This window comes from Lygodium microphyllum, chromosome 18 (genome assembly GCF_053477565.2).
Source record: "Lygodium microphyllum isolate KBCC chromosome 18, Lygodium_microphyllum_v1.1.10, whole genome shotgun sequence".
In the NCBI taxonomy this organism is placed as follows: Eukaryota; Viridiplantae; Streptophyta; class Polypodiopsida; order Schizaeales; family Lygodiaceae; genus Lygodium; species Lygodium microphyllum.
The window spans coordinates 86,397,406-86,412,710 of NC_141152.1; positions in this window are offsets into that span (position 1 = coordinate 86,397,406).

The following is a 15,305-nucleotide window of genomic DNA, read 5'->3' on the forward strand; positions in this document are numbered from 1 at the left end:
TATTCAAGTTCCATCGTATATTTAGATATGATTATCTTTTAATATATGCATCTTTAGACAAAACCATGTCTAATATAAGTTTTAGATCTTTGTATAACTTTTTCTTTTGGGAGTATACTCAAATGCCATCTATCCTACTAGGAAATTAGATGTCTGTATATGTTGAAATTTACAAATTTCACTAAGTTTAGGTTAACTGCGAGACATACTTTCAAGATAAATAACTTTCTTTATAGATAGAATCAGGTCATTATGATAACTAGAGAGTTGTAGACAACAAAAAGGTCTACAATTCATGCTGCTATGATGGATTACCAAATTTGAAGGTAAGGTTATAAAAAATAGGGCTCAAAGTTGGCTACTATAGAGTTTTCTACATACTACTGTGAAATTTGCATTCAGGGTCAGTTTAGGACTCAAATAACTTTCTAAATATTCAAAATTTGTAAAATATGTGTCTAATAATAATTGTAGATGTTTTTTAGGGCTAAAACTTTTGTTTTAACACCATCCTCAAAATATGAACTAGTAAAAAGTTACATTACCTGAAAAATAGTTGTTCGAGAGGATTTTTATGGTGAAGCATATGCAATAGCTAGACTACTTTCAAGTGCCTATTCTATATAGCATGTTACATAAATAAAGACTTAATATGCTTAAACTTGAAACTTGTATAGAATAAAACAAAGCTATGATTTACAATGAAATAAACTTCAAAAGCTTTTTGACTATAACATCTTGTTTGCATAGCCAAGTCCATGCTATAATCCAAATTCAGAGAAGAACAAATTGGATCAATTTGAGTCAATCAATTGTGGATATAAGGCAATCCAAAACACAAGAAATGCAACTGCAATATTCATCTATAGTAATTTGTCTTGTAGATTGTGATTGTTCCATGATGTTCGCCTTTATACACTAATATCATACAATTGAAAACTCGGAGCATAGCCAAGCTTGGATACCAATGGTACGAAGCGAAACACATAGCAAATCTAGCAAATCTAATCTCAATCATAAACAACTTTATGATACACATAATAAAACTTAGTGAAAAAATCTAACAAATCAAATATCTCAACTACTAAATACAAACAAAATTATAATAAATAAGAGGATTTAAATAACTCAATAGATTGAGAAAGACAAGAGAAACACACATGATTGGGCCCAACCTTGGGCCCTCAACCTCCCCCATGGCAAAAGCCATGATTTGCCATCTTTAATTCTATATTATAGTTTTACATGGATATTTGTATTCATATATTCCATATAATTACAAAGAAAGTACAAATATCAATTGAAATACAGAGTTTGAAGAGTCAAGAGGTATCCTGTAACATGCTGCAGTTTCTACAGAAAATTCTATGCTCTAAATCTTGACATTTTGATATCACCATCGTGTTCGGAGTGTACCAGAAACCCTAAAACGACTCTTGAAACTGTGAATTCCGATTCCGAATGAGAGATAAAAGAAAAAACTCAATTTTCACCCTATTCTCCTGTTTTACGCGCGATCCTGTTGCTTTTATAAAGAAAGATTATTTTTATAAAAGCATATCTTAAATCTCATATTCTAAAATAATATATATTAAAAACAAAGAAATTAACAGTATTAAGGACAATGATCTAATTATTACTAAAGAAGTTTAAACTTACATTTTACAAATAGAGTAATAATTTTAATAATACAATATCATATAGATATATAATATTATATATTATACTTAATATAACTAATTATACTTAGAAAATTTACACTTGGACTTATGCTAACGCCTAGTGCTATCCAAAGCCATCGCTACCTGCTCTACACATCAATTGAAGCATTCATAAATTTTTATAAATAAAATAAACAAAAAATAGTGAATACCTAGCAATCTTCAACTACAAATAATTAAAATAGGTTGGAATACTATCCTAACCTTAATTTAATTCGAGTGCGTATTCTAAACTCATAAATGTCCATTAATATGATATGTATTTTGCGGAATCACCTACTATGGAATCACCCACTTGCACATTAAATTAATCTAATGCCTAAAAAGGATAGGCATCTCCGTCAACTTCTCACAGAAGGAATCCACCTTATATATGAGCCCCGAAAAATAAATATAGTTTTATGGAATCCATCGAAAAACCTCACGGAATCCACCATAGAATATATCTCCTGGCATCACTTTGTGTCTAGGTCTCAAGCCATCTTCACTTGCCATAGCCTCTCTATATATGTGTGTGTGTGTGTGTGTGTGTGTGTGTATGTTCTCTCCTATCCTCCCTATCTTTATTTCTCTCCTTCCCTCTCTCTCTCTCTCTCTCTATTTCCTCTTCTATTTATTTTTCTCTCTCCTTCTCCACCCTCTATTTCTCTCACTCCCTCCATCATCTTCTCTTTTTTCATTTCCTCTATTTTTCTCTCCATCTATTTCTCTCTTTCCCTCCTCCTCCCTCTCTCCCTCCTCTATGTATATATATATATATATATTCTCTCTCTGTGTCTATTTTGCTCTCTCATTGTATTCCCCTCTCCCTTTTTCTCTCCCTCACTCTTCATTTCTCCCTCTCTCTCCCTCCCTCCCTGTATGCATCTCTTCATAAATAATAAGAAAGAGAGAAATGAAGAAAAGAGAGAAGAGAGAATGCACTTATCTCAAAGCTTAAAGAAGAATCATTTCGTGCTTCTCTTATTTGTCTTCTTATTCTCCTTCACGGGTTCTCTCCTTCTCCTTTGTAGTTGTTTCCTCCCTTTTCATGGATGGTGGTGGCAATGGCGATGGAGACGCTCTCTCTCTCTCTCTCTCTCTCTCTCTCTCTCTCTCTCTCTCTCTCTCTCTCTCTCTCTCTCTCTCTCTCTCTCTCTCTCTCTCTCTCGCTTTGATCTCTCTCGATTTTTCTCTCTATACATCTCTTCATCAACAAAAAGAAAGAGAGAAGTAAAGAAAATAGAAAAACAAAGAGAGAAGAGAAAATGGACTTGCCTCAAAGCTTGAAGAAGAATCCCTTCATACTTCCCTCCTTTTTCTTCTCCTTCATGAGTTTCCTCCTCCTTTAGACTTGTCTCCTCCCTCTTCATGGATAGCGATGGCGGTGGTAACCTCTCTCTCTCTCCCAACCTTCCTTTCTTTGAGCTCTTTCCCTCTCTCTTTTGCTCCCTCACTCTTGCTTGTTTACAAACCTGTAAAATGCCATACTCAAGTTTCAGTGTTTTTTTATGAAGCCCCTCTCTCTCCCATTGTTATTTCTCTCTATCTCTCTCTTCTTTCCTCTCCTTTCTTCTCTCTATTTCTCTCCCTCCTTCCCTCCCCACTCTCACTCAACACATCTTGTTGCAAACAAAATTAAAGATAGAAAATAAAAAACTTTTTAAAAAAAGATATTGAAAGCAACGTCTCCCTACCTCTCTTTATCTCACTCTCCCCTCTCTCCTTTTACTTTTCTCTCTTTCCCTTCTCTCTCATTCTCTCATTGTTTTTCTATTTCTCTCTCCCTCTCTCTCATTCTCTTTTTTTTTTCTCTTTATCTCTCTTTCTGCTTCTCTCTCTCTTATTTTCACTTTCCTTACTCTCTTTACCTCACCCCTCTTTTCTACCTCCTTCTTCTCTCTCTCTCTCTCTCTCTGTTTTCTCTTTCTTTGTTTCTTTCCATCTTTCCCTCATTGTTTTTCTCACTCATCCTTCTCTCTCCCTCCCTTTATCTCTCATTTCTCTCTTCCTCTTCCTCTTTGTTTTCTTTCTTCCCTTTCTCTCTCACTTTCTCTCTTCCTCTCCCTTCCTTCTTCTCCCTCCCTCCCTCCCTTTGTAAGAAGCTCTTCCATTCTTCCACTCTTTCTCTTAGATAGTTCCTGTGGAGGCACTAGAAGTAGGGTAGAGTGAAAATCTCAAATTGCTGTGAGATTTGGTGTGTGAGCATCTGAGACCATTTCAGGCCACAAGATTACGGAAAGTAGTTTCACAGTATACTATGATTTTGGCTGTATTGACCGAATGTAGGTGCACACATTACATATTTTAAATTTGTAATTTTTGAGGTATTTGCTAGGAAGAAGGAAACATAAGGTTTATCTATAAACAGGTTGCAGATTACATTTATTTTTGAGCAATCTGTGAAAAAGGTTGCTTAGTGTATTGCTGTGGAGTTGTTGTGGAAGGCTGTTGAAGACTAGCTTGCTGTGTTGTATCCTTTTTTGTGATAATGGCTAAGAATAGTGGAAATCCCATTATTGAGAAGCTCCACAAGAACAACTACCCTTCATGGAAGTTTCGTATGATGAACTTCCTCATTGGAAATGGCTTTTATAAGTTTGTTTCAGGTAAAGAAAAGGAGCGAGAGCTGGGTATCCCTCCGCCGATCGCAGTTGAATTAAAGGCATAGAAAGAATGGAATGCAAAAGATAAAAAGGTAATGTCCTGGCTGTTTGCAGTCATTGATAATACTATACTGGGACATATCAGGAATGCAGAAACTTCACATGCATCTTGGAAAATTTTTGAGAACATGTTTTCAGTAAATACAAAGGCACAAAAGATTCAACTCAAGCAAGAGTTGAATACCTTGAAGAAATGGAAAATGTCTATTAATGAGTATGTTTTGAAGGTGAGGAGCATTGTAGATGCTTTAGCAGCGATTGATAAAATGTCTAATGATAATGATTTGGTTTCATCCACTTTGAGTGGTTTTAATAATGAAAAGGTATGGAAATCATTTATTACTCGAGTATATGTACGAAAGCCATTTTCAAATTTTTATGAGCTGGTTTGTCTTATGATTACCAAAGAGATCAATATGCAGGGTGACTCGTTTGAAAGAAATGGTGAACAGGTCCAAGCATTTTACTCAAGTTCAAGAAGGGGACATGGTAGATCCTCTTCAAGAGGCTGTGGTATGGGACGTGCTGGTGATAACCACCAAAACAGATTCAATTAGCAATTTTGTGAAATGCAGGTTTCAAGAGGTCAAAAAAACTTGAGGCAAAGGGAGCTCTAGAGGAAGAGGTGGATGGCAGAATAGAGGTTCTGAAAATTCTGTTATTGTTTGCCATTATTGTGGCAAAACAGGTCATATTGCAACCCATTGTTATGCTAAGCAGGATGATATTTGCAGTGGTAAATTGCAGTAACCGAAACTATGCATCGTCTTCACAATAGAATGGAGAAAAAAATGAGCATTTTTTTGCTATGCAGCATATGATGAATGCAGTTACAGGAAAGAGGACACAAGATGATGTATGGTATGTGGATTCAGGTGCATCTAATCATATGACCAGTCATGTTGAATGGTTTGGAGAGATGCAAGACTTACAAAATCCAAGTTATGTGTATACGGGTGATGATTCATGCCACCCAATTTCACATATTGGAAAGGTTCCCTTGTCCTTGCATGATGGCCAGACAAAGAGTCTGACAAATATATTACATGTGCCTTCAATCACAAAGAATCTAGTGTCTGTTGGCCAAATGGTAGAGCAAGGGTTGCGAGTCCGATTCAATGTAAAAGGTTGTTTTGTAGAAGACTTTAATGATAAGTGCAGGTTGGTCGCAAAAGGAAGTAGAGTTGGCCACATGTTAACTTTAGATGCTCGAATTCTTGCAATGGATGCTGCTATGTATGCTAAAGGAAAAGGAGCGATTGCAGACATTGAAATATGGCATAAATGTATTGGATATGCAAATGTGCAAAGGTTGAAATTAATGCAATCCATAAGATTGGTTACAGGGTTTCCTTCCTTTAGAGTTGTAGAATTTCATAAAGTCTATGAAGCATGCCAGTTTGATAAGCATGCAAGACAACCCTTCTCGCATGATAGAGAAGTGAGCAGAAAAATACTTGATGTAGTGCATACAAATGTTTGGGGCCTACACAGAATGTATCTCTTGGTGGGAGCAAATACTTTGTCACATTTATTGATGACTGTTCAAGGAATCTATGGGTATGTTTCATGAAGGAAAAGAGTGATGTATTTGAGCACTTCAAATCTTTTAAGGCAGCTATTGAAATAGAAACAGGCTTGAAAGTGAAGTGCTTGAGATTAGATGGAGGGGGAGAGTACCTCTCTAATGAGTTTAGTGGATTCTTGAGGATAAAGAGGAAAATTACTTGCAAGTATATCCCACAGTAAAGTGGGGTTGCATAAAGAAAAAAGAGGCATATTGCAAAAGTTGCACGGGTGTTAATGGCTAAAAAGAATATACCAAAACATTTTTGGTCTGAAGCTCTCCATATTGCTGTCTATATTATAAACAGAACCCCCACAGCTGCAGTTCATGGGATGACTCCCGAAGAATACTTTACTGACAAGAAGCCTGATGTATCACACTTGAAGGTATTTGGCTGTGTTGCATATGTTCATGTGCTTGACGAGCTATGGAAGAAGCTTGATCCAAAGGATGAAAAATGTATTTTTATTGGATACTCTTTAGAGTAGAAAGGGTATCACTGTTATAACCATATCACTAGTGAGTTTAGAGTGAGCAGGGATGTTATTTTTGATGAGATGAGCAGTTGGTATGCACCTGCTGCTGATGTATTAGATGATGATAATGATCATGATAGCTATGTGCAGAAAGAAAAGCAAGAATCATGAATTCTTAGTGGACCATAAGCATCATGTGGTACTACACGTATAGTGAGCCCTTGGTCTGGGCGATGAAGGAGTAGCCCCATATCTTCAGGTGGATCTATAAGTGTTTCAGGCAAAGACAAAGGAAAGAAGAAAGTGTTGGATGGTAATGATACATCTACTAGTCATTTGGGATTTGATAGAGATTCTAGTAGTTCAGAGAGTTTGGATGATGAGCTTGGTATTCCTTCAGTCAAGACACTAGGTGTATAGAGAGCTCATAGTAATGTAAAGGCTCCATTGAGTGATCCAGTGGTACGCAGGTCTAGCAGGGTCATATACCCTATTAAAATATTTGGTTTTAAAGGTTATTCAGCTCACCATTATGCTTATATGGTAAAGCAATTTGAGGATGTTGAGCCCACTTGTTTTGAGGATGCTATTGGTCATGCTCATTGGGATGCACCAATGGATGAAGAGATGGGTGCATTAGAAGTAAATAAGACTTAGGATTTGGTGTCCTTGCCTAAGGTTAAGAAAGCTATTAGCTATAAGTGGGTTTACAAAGTTAAGCATAATGCAAATGGTTCTGTTAGCAGGTATAAGGCTAGGTTGGTTGCAAAAGGCTATGCTCAAACATATGGCATAGATTATAAAGAGACATTTATTCCAATAGCTAGGATGCCAACTATTAGATGTGTGATTGCCTTGGCAGCAGCCAAAGGTTGCAGTTTGCAACAAATGGATGTTAAGAATGCCTTCTTGCATGGTGAATTGCAAGAGGAAGTGTACATGGAGCAACCAGTAGGTTATGAGGATTTAGAGCATTCCACATATGTGTGCAGGATAAAGAAGGTGCTCTATGCGCTGAAGCAAGCACCTAGAGCATAGTCTATGACGAATATTGGAGAGTATTCTACATTGTGTGCAGGATAAAGAAGGTGTTCTATGGGCTGAAGCAAGCACCTAGAGCATTCCACATATGTGTACAGGATAAAGAAGGTGCTCTATGGGCTGAAGCAAGCACCTAGAGCATGGTTTGACAAGATTGGAGAGTATCTTGTCAATATTAGATTTTGTATTTCTGAAGCTAATCACTCACTTTATGTGAGAAAGAGAGATGTTGGTTTGGTCATCATAGTCATTTATGTGGATGACTTGATTATTATAGTGACAGTGATAATGGGATTGCTAAAGTTAAGGAATTATTGAAGAAGAAGTTTGAGATGAAGGACTTGAGTGTGCTAAGATACTTTCTTGGTATTGAGGTGATCAAATGTGATGATGGTATATGCCTATCCCAAAGGCAGTATGGCTTGGATATGTTATCCAAGTATAGTTATGACAGCATGTAAACCTCTTTCAGTACCATTGGAGCAAAATGTGAAGTTGACCGCCGACATTGGGGATGAGATAGAAGAACTTACTTTGTTCAAGAGAATAGTAGGGAGTTTGATTTACATGACTATCACAAGGCTAGACTTGAGCTATGTTGTTGGCCTTGTCTGTCAGTTTATGTAGATGCGTAGAAAGCCTCATTTGGATGCAGTTAGACATATATTGAGGTATGTGAAGTCCACTTTACATTATGGACTTTTCAATAAGGCAGGTAAGGATATACAAGTCTTTGGATACACAGATGCAGATTGGGCTGGTAGCATGTCTGACAGAAGATCTACTATTGGATTCATGTTTTTCCTTGGTAGTGCAGCAAGTACATGGAGCAACAAAAAACAATCTACAATTTCTTTATCGAGTATGTGCAGGGAGATGGTCCAGTTTTGCTGTCATTTATTATGACAACATGAGCAGCATACAACTAGCTAGGAATCCACTGTTCCATGCTAGGACAAAATACATTGAGGTGCACTACCACTTTGTGAGAGAGAAGGTACTTGCAGGAGAGATTGACTTGGTATATGTCAGTACACAAGATCAGATAGCTGACATTTTCACAAAGGCATTGGGTATAGAGAAGCTTCAAAAGTTCCAAAGCTTACTTGGAGTTGCAGAGATAGAGTTGAGCTTGAGGGGGAGTGTTGAGATGGAAATCTCAACACATTGTCGCAGCGCGTAGGGTTGAAGGTCACCACAAGGGTTTGGAAAGAGAAGAATGTATGGGGGTTCAAGAGCTTTGACTTCGAAGATGATGGAGATAAGAGAAGGGTTGAAGGTTTCAAGCCAAGTTCTTGAAGATAAGAGACAGCAAGGTGTAGGTAGATTGAATGAAAGGAGTAGACAGAAAAGAAGGGGTTTGAAGAGATTGAAGATGTAGAAGAATACTCCCAAAAAGAATTAGAAAATATAGAAGAATACTAACAGAGATAAAGCCTATCAGTTTCTTTCAGCATTATGAGAAAATATAACTCTAATAGACAAAAACGTGTACAAAATAATACCTTCTTCTATGCTACTCAGATCGCCAATCTGATGCTTCCAATGGATCCGAAAGGGGGGTTAAATACGAGGACACCTAGCCAGAATCTTGCCAGATCACTCCTTCTTCATCTCCCACTTTTGGGTGCTGTTCACTGCTTGAAAACAGCGATCGTGCGTCGCGTGATTTTGATGATCTCTTTTTTTACACAAAATCCTCTAAAATTGGCTGAAAGCTATATGCTTTCTTTTACATGTCCTCCTAATCTAGAAGTTATCTATAGTTTTATGAATTTTTACAAGAGATAATATCTAGAATATAAAAAATTGACTAAAAATTTGTCTAAAAAAATCTAATATTTTGAACCATGGACATTAATACTAATGCCTAAAGTGGCATTGGCTCTCTAAATCTTAAAAGGAATCCACACTCTAGATTTTTTTACACGGTGTGTGTGTAGTGGCACGATATCCAACCCCTCCTAACCTACACATCCTCTAGCATGTGCCAAAGTCTTATGAATTTGCAGTGTCAGAAGAAGTATCTTCTGCCATGTCAATGTCTTCATCTTCTACCTCTTCTTCTTCCTCTATGTCTTCATGATCTTGAATTATATTCAAGTCTTCTAGCTCATATGTTGAACTTTCTCTTCGTTTGAAGAGCTTGATTCATTTTCCAGCTATGGGTATCTTCATGCTTGTTCCATCCAATTCAACCAATGAATATGTGGCATTGTCATGAATGACCTTTACCACATATGGGCCAAACCAACGCTTTACCATCTTCCTAGAAGCACTGTATTGATTGTCTAGGCTGCTGTCATAGACAAGCACCCAGTCATTTTCTTGAATTGCTCTTGGCCGAAGTCGATGTCACTTATCAAATCTTCTTTTGTTCTTTAGTCTTGCTGTCTTTAGCTTCTCAATAGCTACTTGAACATCTTCAGGCCTTCTTTCTAGCTGCCATATGTGCAAAGTCAGCAACTCTTCTCTACTGATGCCTTCCTCCCAAGGTAGAAGACTCCATGTGAGAATAGATTCTTCAATTGGCGTAATTGGTTGTTGTCCGTGCATAAGTTCAGCTCGCATATAGCCAGTCACTAAACTGTGAGTAGTCCGGTCATCCCATAATGCAAAAGGTAGCATTTTAGGCCATTCTTTGATCTTTCCTCTACAAGACTTTGCTAGAATTTTGAGAATAGGTTGATAACCTCTCTCACTCTTTCCATTGCCTTCAGGGTTGTAGGATGATGTTAAAGCCAACTTAATACCCAATTGAGCAAAGAAGTTGCGTGCCTCATCAGCATCCAACTCTCCTCTATCTGCAGTTACTTTACCCACACAACCATATCTACAAAATACTTCTTCAAGCAAAAAACGACAAACAGCTTGAGTGGATTTGGTTGTTAAGGCTTTGCCTTCAACTTGATTGGTTAGATCATCTCTTGCAAGCACTAAATACCGCATATTCCATATTCCTGTAGGCATGGTTATAAGATCAACAACCCATCTATAATGTATAGACAAAGGATAAGTTGGTTGTAACCCATCTCGATGCTTGACCATAGAATACATTTGACACACATAACAGGTTTCAAGAAAATGTGCTATGTCCCAATATATGTTTTGCCACCAATATTTTTATTTGACTTTACTAAAGGTTTCCCATATGCCTCTATGGCCAGCCCACAAGCTTTCATGAAATTCCTTCATTACCTGTTGTTGCAATCTTTTGTTACCTAAAACTAGAACAAGCACTCCTTTCTTCTTCTTTACGTGCTTCCATAGATGTCATTCTTTAAGAAAAAAGCCATAAGCTTTCCTCTTGATATGTTTGAACTCCTCATTAGTCCAAGTCTCCTTCTTTTTCATTGTGCTCAAATATTGGCCAATCTTCTTCAAGGAAATGAACTAGAACTTGAGCAATGCAATGATCATGTTGGCTTCTAGTTGACCATCCTGTTGTTTTCAGCTTTGAACCAGTATATGCAATAATTGAAAATGTATTTTCAGTAGCCGTAGAACGAAATTCAGCAAGTATAGATTCTTCAGCTTCATCTTTTCCATCAATTCTTCTTCATTGTCATATCTTGCACGTGATAGCATGTCAGCAAAACTGGATTCTCCTTCATTGCAATATGCTTTAATTCGGGGTTGAGAGACTTAATATATGCAATCCATCTTAGCATAGCAATGTCGGGTGTAGAGTAGTTGGCAATCATGCCCAAGAGTGGAAGACAATCAGCTTCTACCACTATGGAAGCACCTATAAAGTATTCACAATCACACTTTAATGCTGTTACAACTCCCCAGAATTCCCTTTTTACTTGTGCATACCTTCTCTTTGACGTTCATTGAGAACTTTTGCTCCAAAACGAATTGCATACCTATTACAGTTTAATGTTGTTACAACTTCCCACAATTCCCTTTTTACTTGTGCATACCTTCTCTTTGACGTTCATTGAGAAATTTTGCTCCAAAACGAATTGCATACCTATTACACTTTAATGCTGTTACAACTCCCCACAATTCCCTTTTTACTTGTGCATATCTTCTCTTTGACGTTCATTGAGAACTTTTTCTCCAAAACGAATTGCATATCTATTACACTTTAATGTTGTTACAACTCCCCACAATTCCCTTTTTACTTGTGCATACCTTCTCTTTGATGTTCATTGAGAACTTTTGCTCCAAAACGAATTGCATACCTATTACCTTCAAGATTCTCTAGGCCAATAGCCCATCCTATCCCAATGGGACTTGTATCCAAAGTAAGGACGATGGGTTGACCATTTGAATAGTCAGCCCTTTTGAGAGTGGGGGCTGAAATTAATAGCTTCTTTAATTTACGCATAGTAAGAGTATACTCTTTATTCCAAGAGAATCTTTAGCCTTTTCTTAATAACTGATAAAGATTTTCAGCTACATGAGCAAAATGTGATATCCATATGAGATACAATACACATGCGCCAAGAATTCTTCTCACCTCTGAAACATTTGTGCATTTTTCTTGCATTTTGCTGACCGACCACTAGGACTTCTTCTACTCCAAAAATTGACTTAGCTCCAGAAAGGGTAAGATGTACCTCTTCTAGCCTTGTCAAAATCTTGTCACAATCATGAATGTGGTTAACTACAAATGTCCTGCAAACCATCTTTTTCAAGCTCCTCATTCTTTTCATTGACTTCACATCCCTTGATAGGTACATCATCAAGAAATGGAAGAGTAAGTTGTGGAATAAAGTCCCTTAAGACTTTGTGCATGGCATTCATCATATGGGCTACAGAGTTTATTGCACCTTGATTTAGAGTGCACATGTGGACCAATCCAAGAGGTGTCTTCATTGTAGTAATGTCTCGGCTTTCTAATGAAAGCTGAAATTGGTCATATCCTGAATATAGGTCGCCCATAGAATAAATTACTCTACCTGCAAAAGCTTTAGCAAACTCATCAACAATTGGACTCGAACCAACATTTCGGATTGTGACACGATTGACAGGCTGTAGATCTTGAATGAATCATAAAGATCCATTTTTCTTAGGCACAGTAAACCATTGGTTTGAGTAAGGTGCTGAAGATGGTTCTAAAATCTTCATTCTGATCTTCTCATTTAGAAGTTCCAATAATTTGGGTAGATGCACCCTTGGAATGGGAATGGGCTTGAGGTTCCAAGGCACGTGTGGGACTGTAAAAATGACAATAGGAGCCACAATATTTGGATCCACATAGCCTATTTCACTTGGTTGAAATGCAAAAGCTTTTCCATGTTTTATTAGCATTTGCATAAAAGAGTGTTTTTCAATCCGGCCAAAGGAAATAATTTTCACCTATTTTGAGCTCTTTTATACTTTTAGATGTGAACTTGTTATTAGAAAATCAAGCTCTTTCATGTATGTTTGACTGACATGAGCTGGACATAGCTAGTCTAGCTATATTAGTCAGGTATATTAAATAAGTCAGTACTCTAGTCTTTACGGTTGGTGTGAATGGTCCTTCATGACTTGTAAATACTTGACTTATGTTATTTTAGTAAAAAGAGAAGAATGAGAGAGGAAGCATGTTGCTTCACTCTGTGTGTTGCTCTCTATCTGCATCCATGAAAGCAAACATGGTATCAGAGCCATGAATGGGCTCACTGGTGGAATGCACTAGAAAAGAAGACTTGAAGCTTGAAGATAGAGTGTCTCTATGAAGAAGAAAGGTTGCCATTGTTACTCTATCAAGGTATGTGTCAGGGTTTATGCATTCTATAGCTTGTTGGGTAGTCTCTCAGGGCCTCATTGAGCACTAAAGTATGCTCTATAATCATCATTGTCATTGAATGCTGCTGCTGCATACTCCAGATACTGCATGTTTGCGCCTGTTGTGGCTGAAGACATATGTGACTGCAAAACAAGGCATTGGGAGCTTATCAAGCAATCTACATCTTGCATATACACCTTATGGAACATATTGGTCAAATATTATGGCACAACTACAAGTGCCAGGAAGATACAATTGAAGCAGAAATTCAATAACATGGAGAGAAAGAGCAGATCCATACAGGATTATGTCACAGAGGTTAAGACCATAGCAGATCAGCTGGCATCTGTTGGTTCACACGTTGAAGATGAAGATATGGTTGCAGTGACTTTGAATGGCTTGGGTCCTGAATACAAGTCGTTTGACACTTTAGTGTCTATGTGGGATGAAATGCCTGACTTTAATGAGCTGGTTGCATTATTGATTCATGAAGAGGTGAAGATTGGCTTAGCTACAGGGTCAAGCAGTTCAAAGAATAAGGATGCGGTTTTTTACTCGAATCAGTGTGGTCGTGGCAGCCGTGGTAGGGGCTATGGATCTGGCAGAGGAGGCCAGCAGAATGCATCCTATGGTAATAGCAATCAGTAGTCATCAAATGCAAGATGTGGTGGAAATATTCGAGGCAGGGGGAGATCTAACTCCTGTGGTTGGCAGAGGCTCATGGCAGCAGCAGCGTTCATGTGACAATCCAAACAAGGATAAGGATTGTCATTATTGCGGAAAGTATGGGCATATTGCAAAGGACTGTTGGAAGAAGCAGGGAAACCAAAAGGGCAAACAGCATGGACACTATGCTACATCCAGTCAGGTAGATGACTCTGGTGATAGACTATTTGCCATGCAATATATCAAAGATAAGGCTGCTGAAAAATCATCTGATGATGCAGTGTGGTACATTGACTCAGGGGCGTCGAATCACATGACCCCTCACGGTGACTAGTTCATTGATATGGTGGCTGAAAAGCATGGCTATGTATACACAGGTGATGACACGCAGCGTAGCATTGAGCATAAAGGCAAAGTGCCTCTTGTGGTTCATGATGACAGAAAGAAAAATTTACATGATGTATTGCATGTCCCTTCAATTACGAAGAACTTATTGTCAGTCAGTCAGATGACAGAGCAGAACTTGCAAGTTAGATTCAATAAGCATGGCTGCTTTATTGAAGAGTTTGGCAATGGCTGCAAGTTGATAGCTCGTGGTCACAGGAATGGCAGAATGTTTACTCTTGATGCTTCTTTGCTAGAGCTAAATTCAGCTATGTTTGCCAATGGTTCTGGCACTGTTAGGGATTTGGAAATATGGCACAAGAGAGTGGGGCATGTCGATTTGCAAAGGCTGCAAATTATGCAGAAAAAACAGTTGGTTACAGGTTTACCTAAGTTCCAATATTCAGATATTGGTCATGTATGCGATGCTTGCCAGTTCGGTAAGCAATCTAGATTGTCATTTGTCAGCCATGTAAGGCAGAGTACACGTCCATTGCAGTTAGTGCACTTTGATGTTTGGGGGCCAGCTCATAATGCATCTATGGGAGGTTCCAGATATTATGTATCTTTCATTCACGACTACAGTCGCTATACCTAGCTTTACATATTGAAAACAAAAGATGAGGTCTTTGCTCTTTTTCAACAATTTAAAGCATAGGTTGAGAAGGAGTTTCAATGCTACATCTCTTGCTTGAGATCTGACAATGGTGGGGAGTATGTATCAAATGAATTTGATGATTTCTTGGCTGAAAATGGCATTCGTAGGCAGCTAACCTACATCTACACTCCGCAGCAGAATGGAGTAGCTGAAAGAAAGAAAAGGGTTTTGATGGAAGCTGCTAGGACCATGATGAATGAAAAGCATATGCCGCTTTACTATTGGGCAGAGGTTGTTATGACAGCTGTATACATTCTGAACAGGACTCCCACTGCAGGTATTCATGAGATGACACCGTTTGAGAAGCTATATGGCTATATGCCGGATGTAAGTCACATGAAAGTCTTTGGCTGTCTTGCTTATGTGCATATTCTAGATGGGAAAAGGAAGAAGATTGATCCCAAAGTGCATAAGTGTGTTTT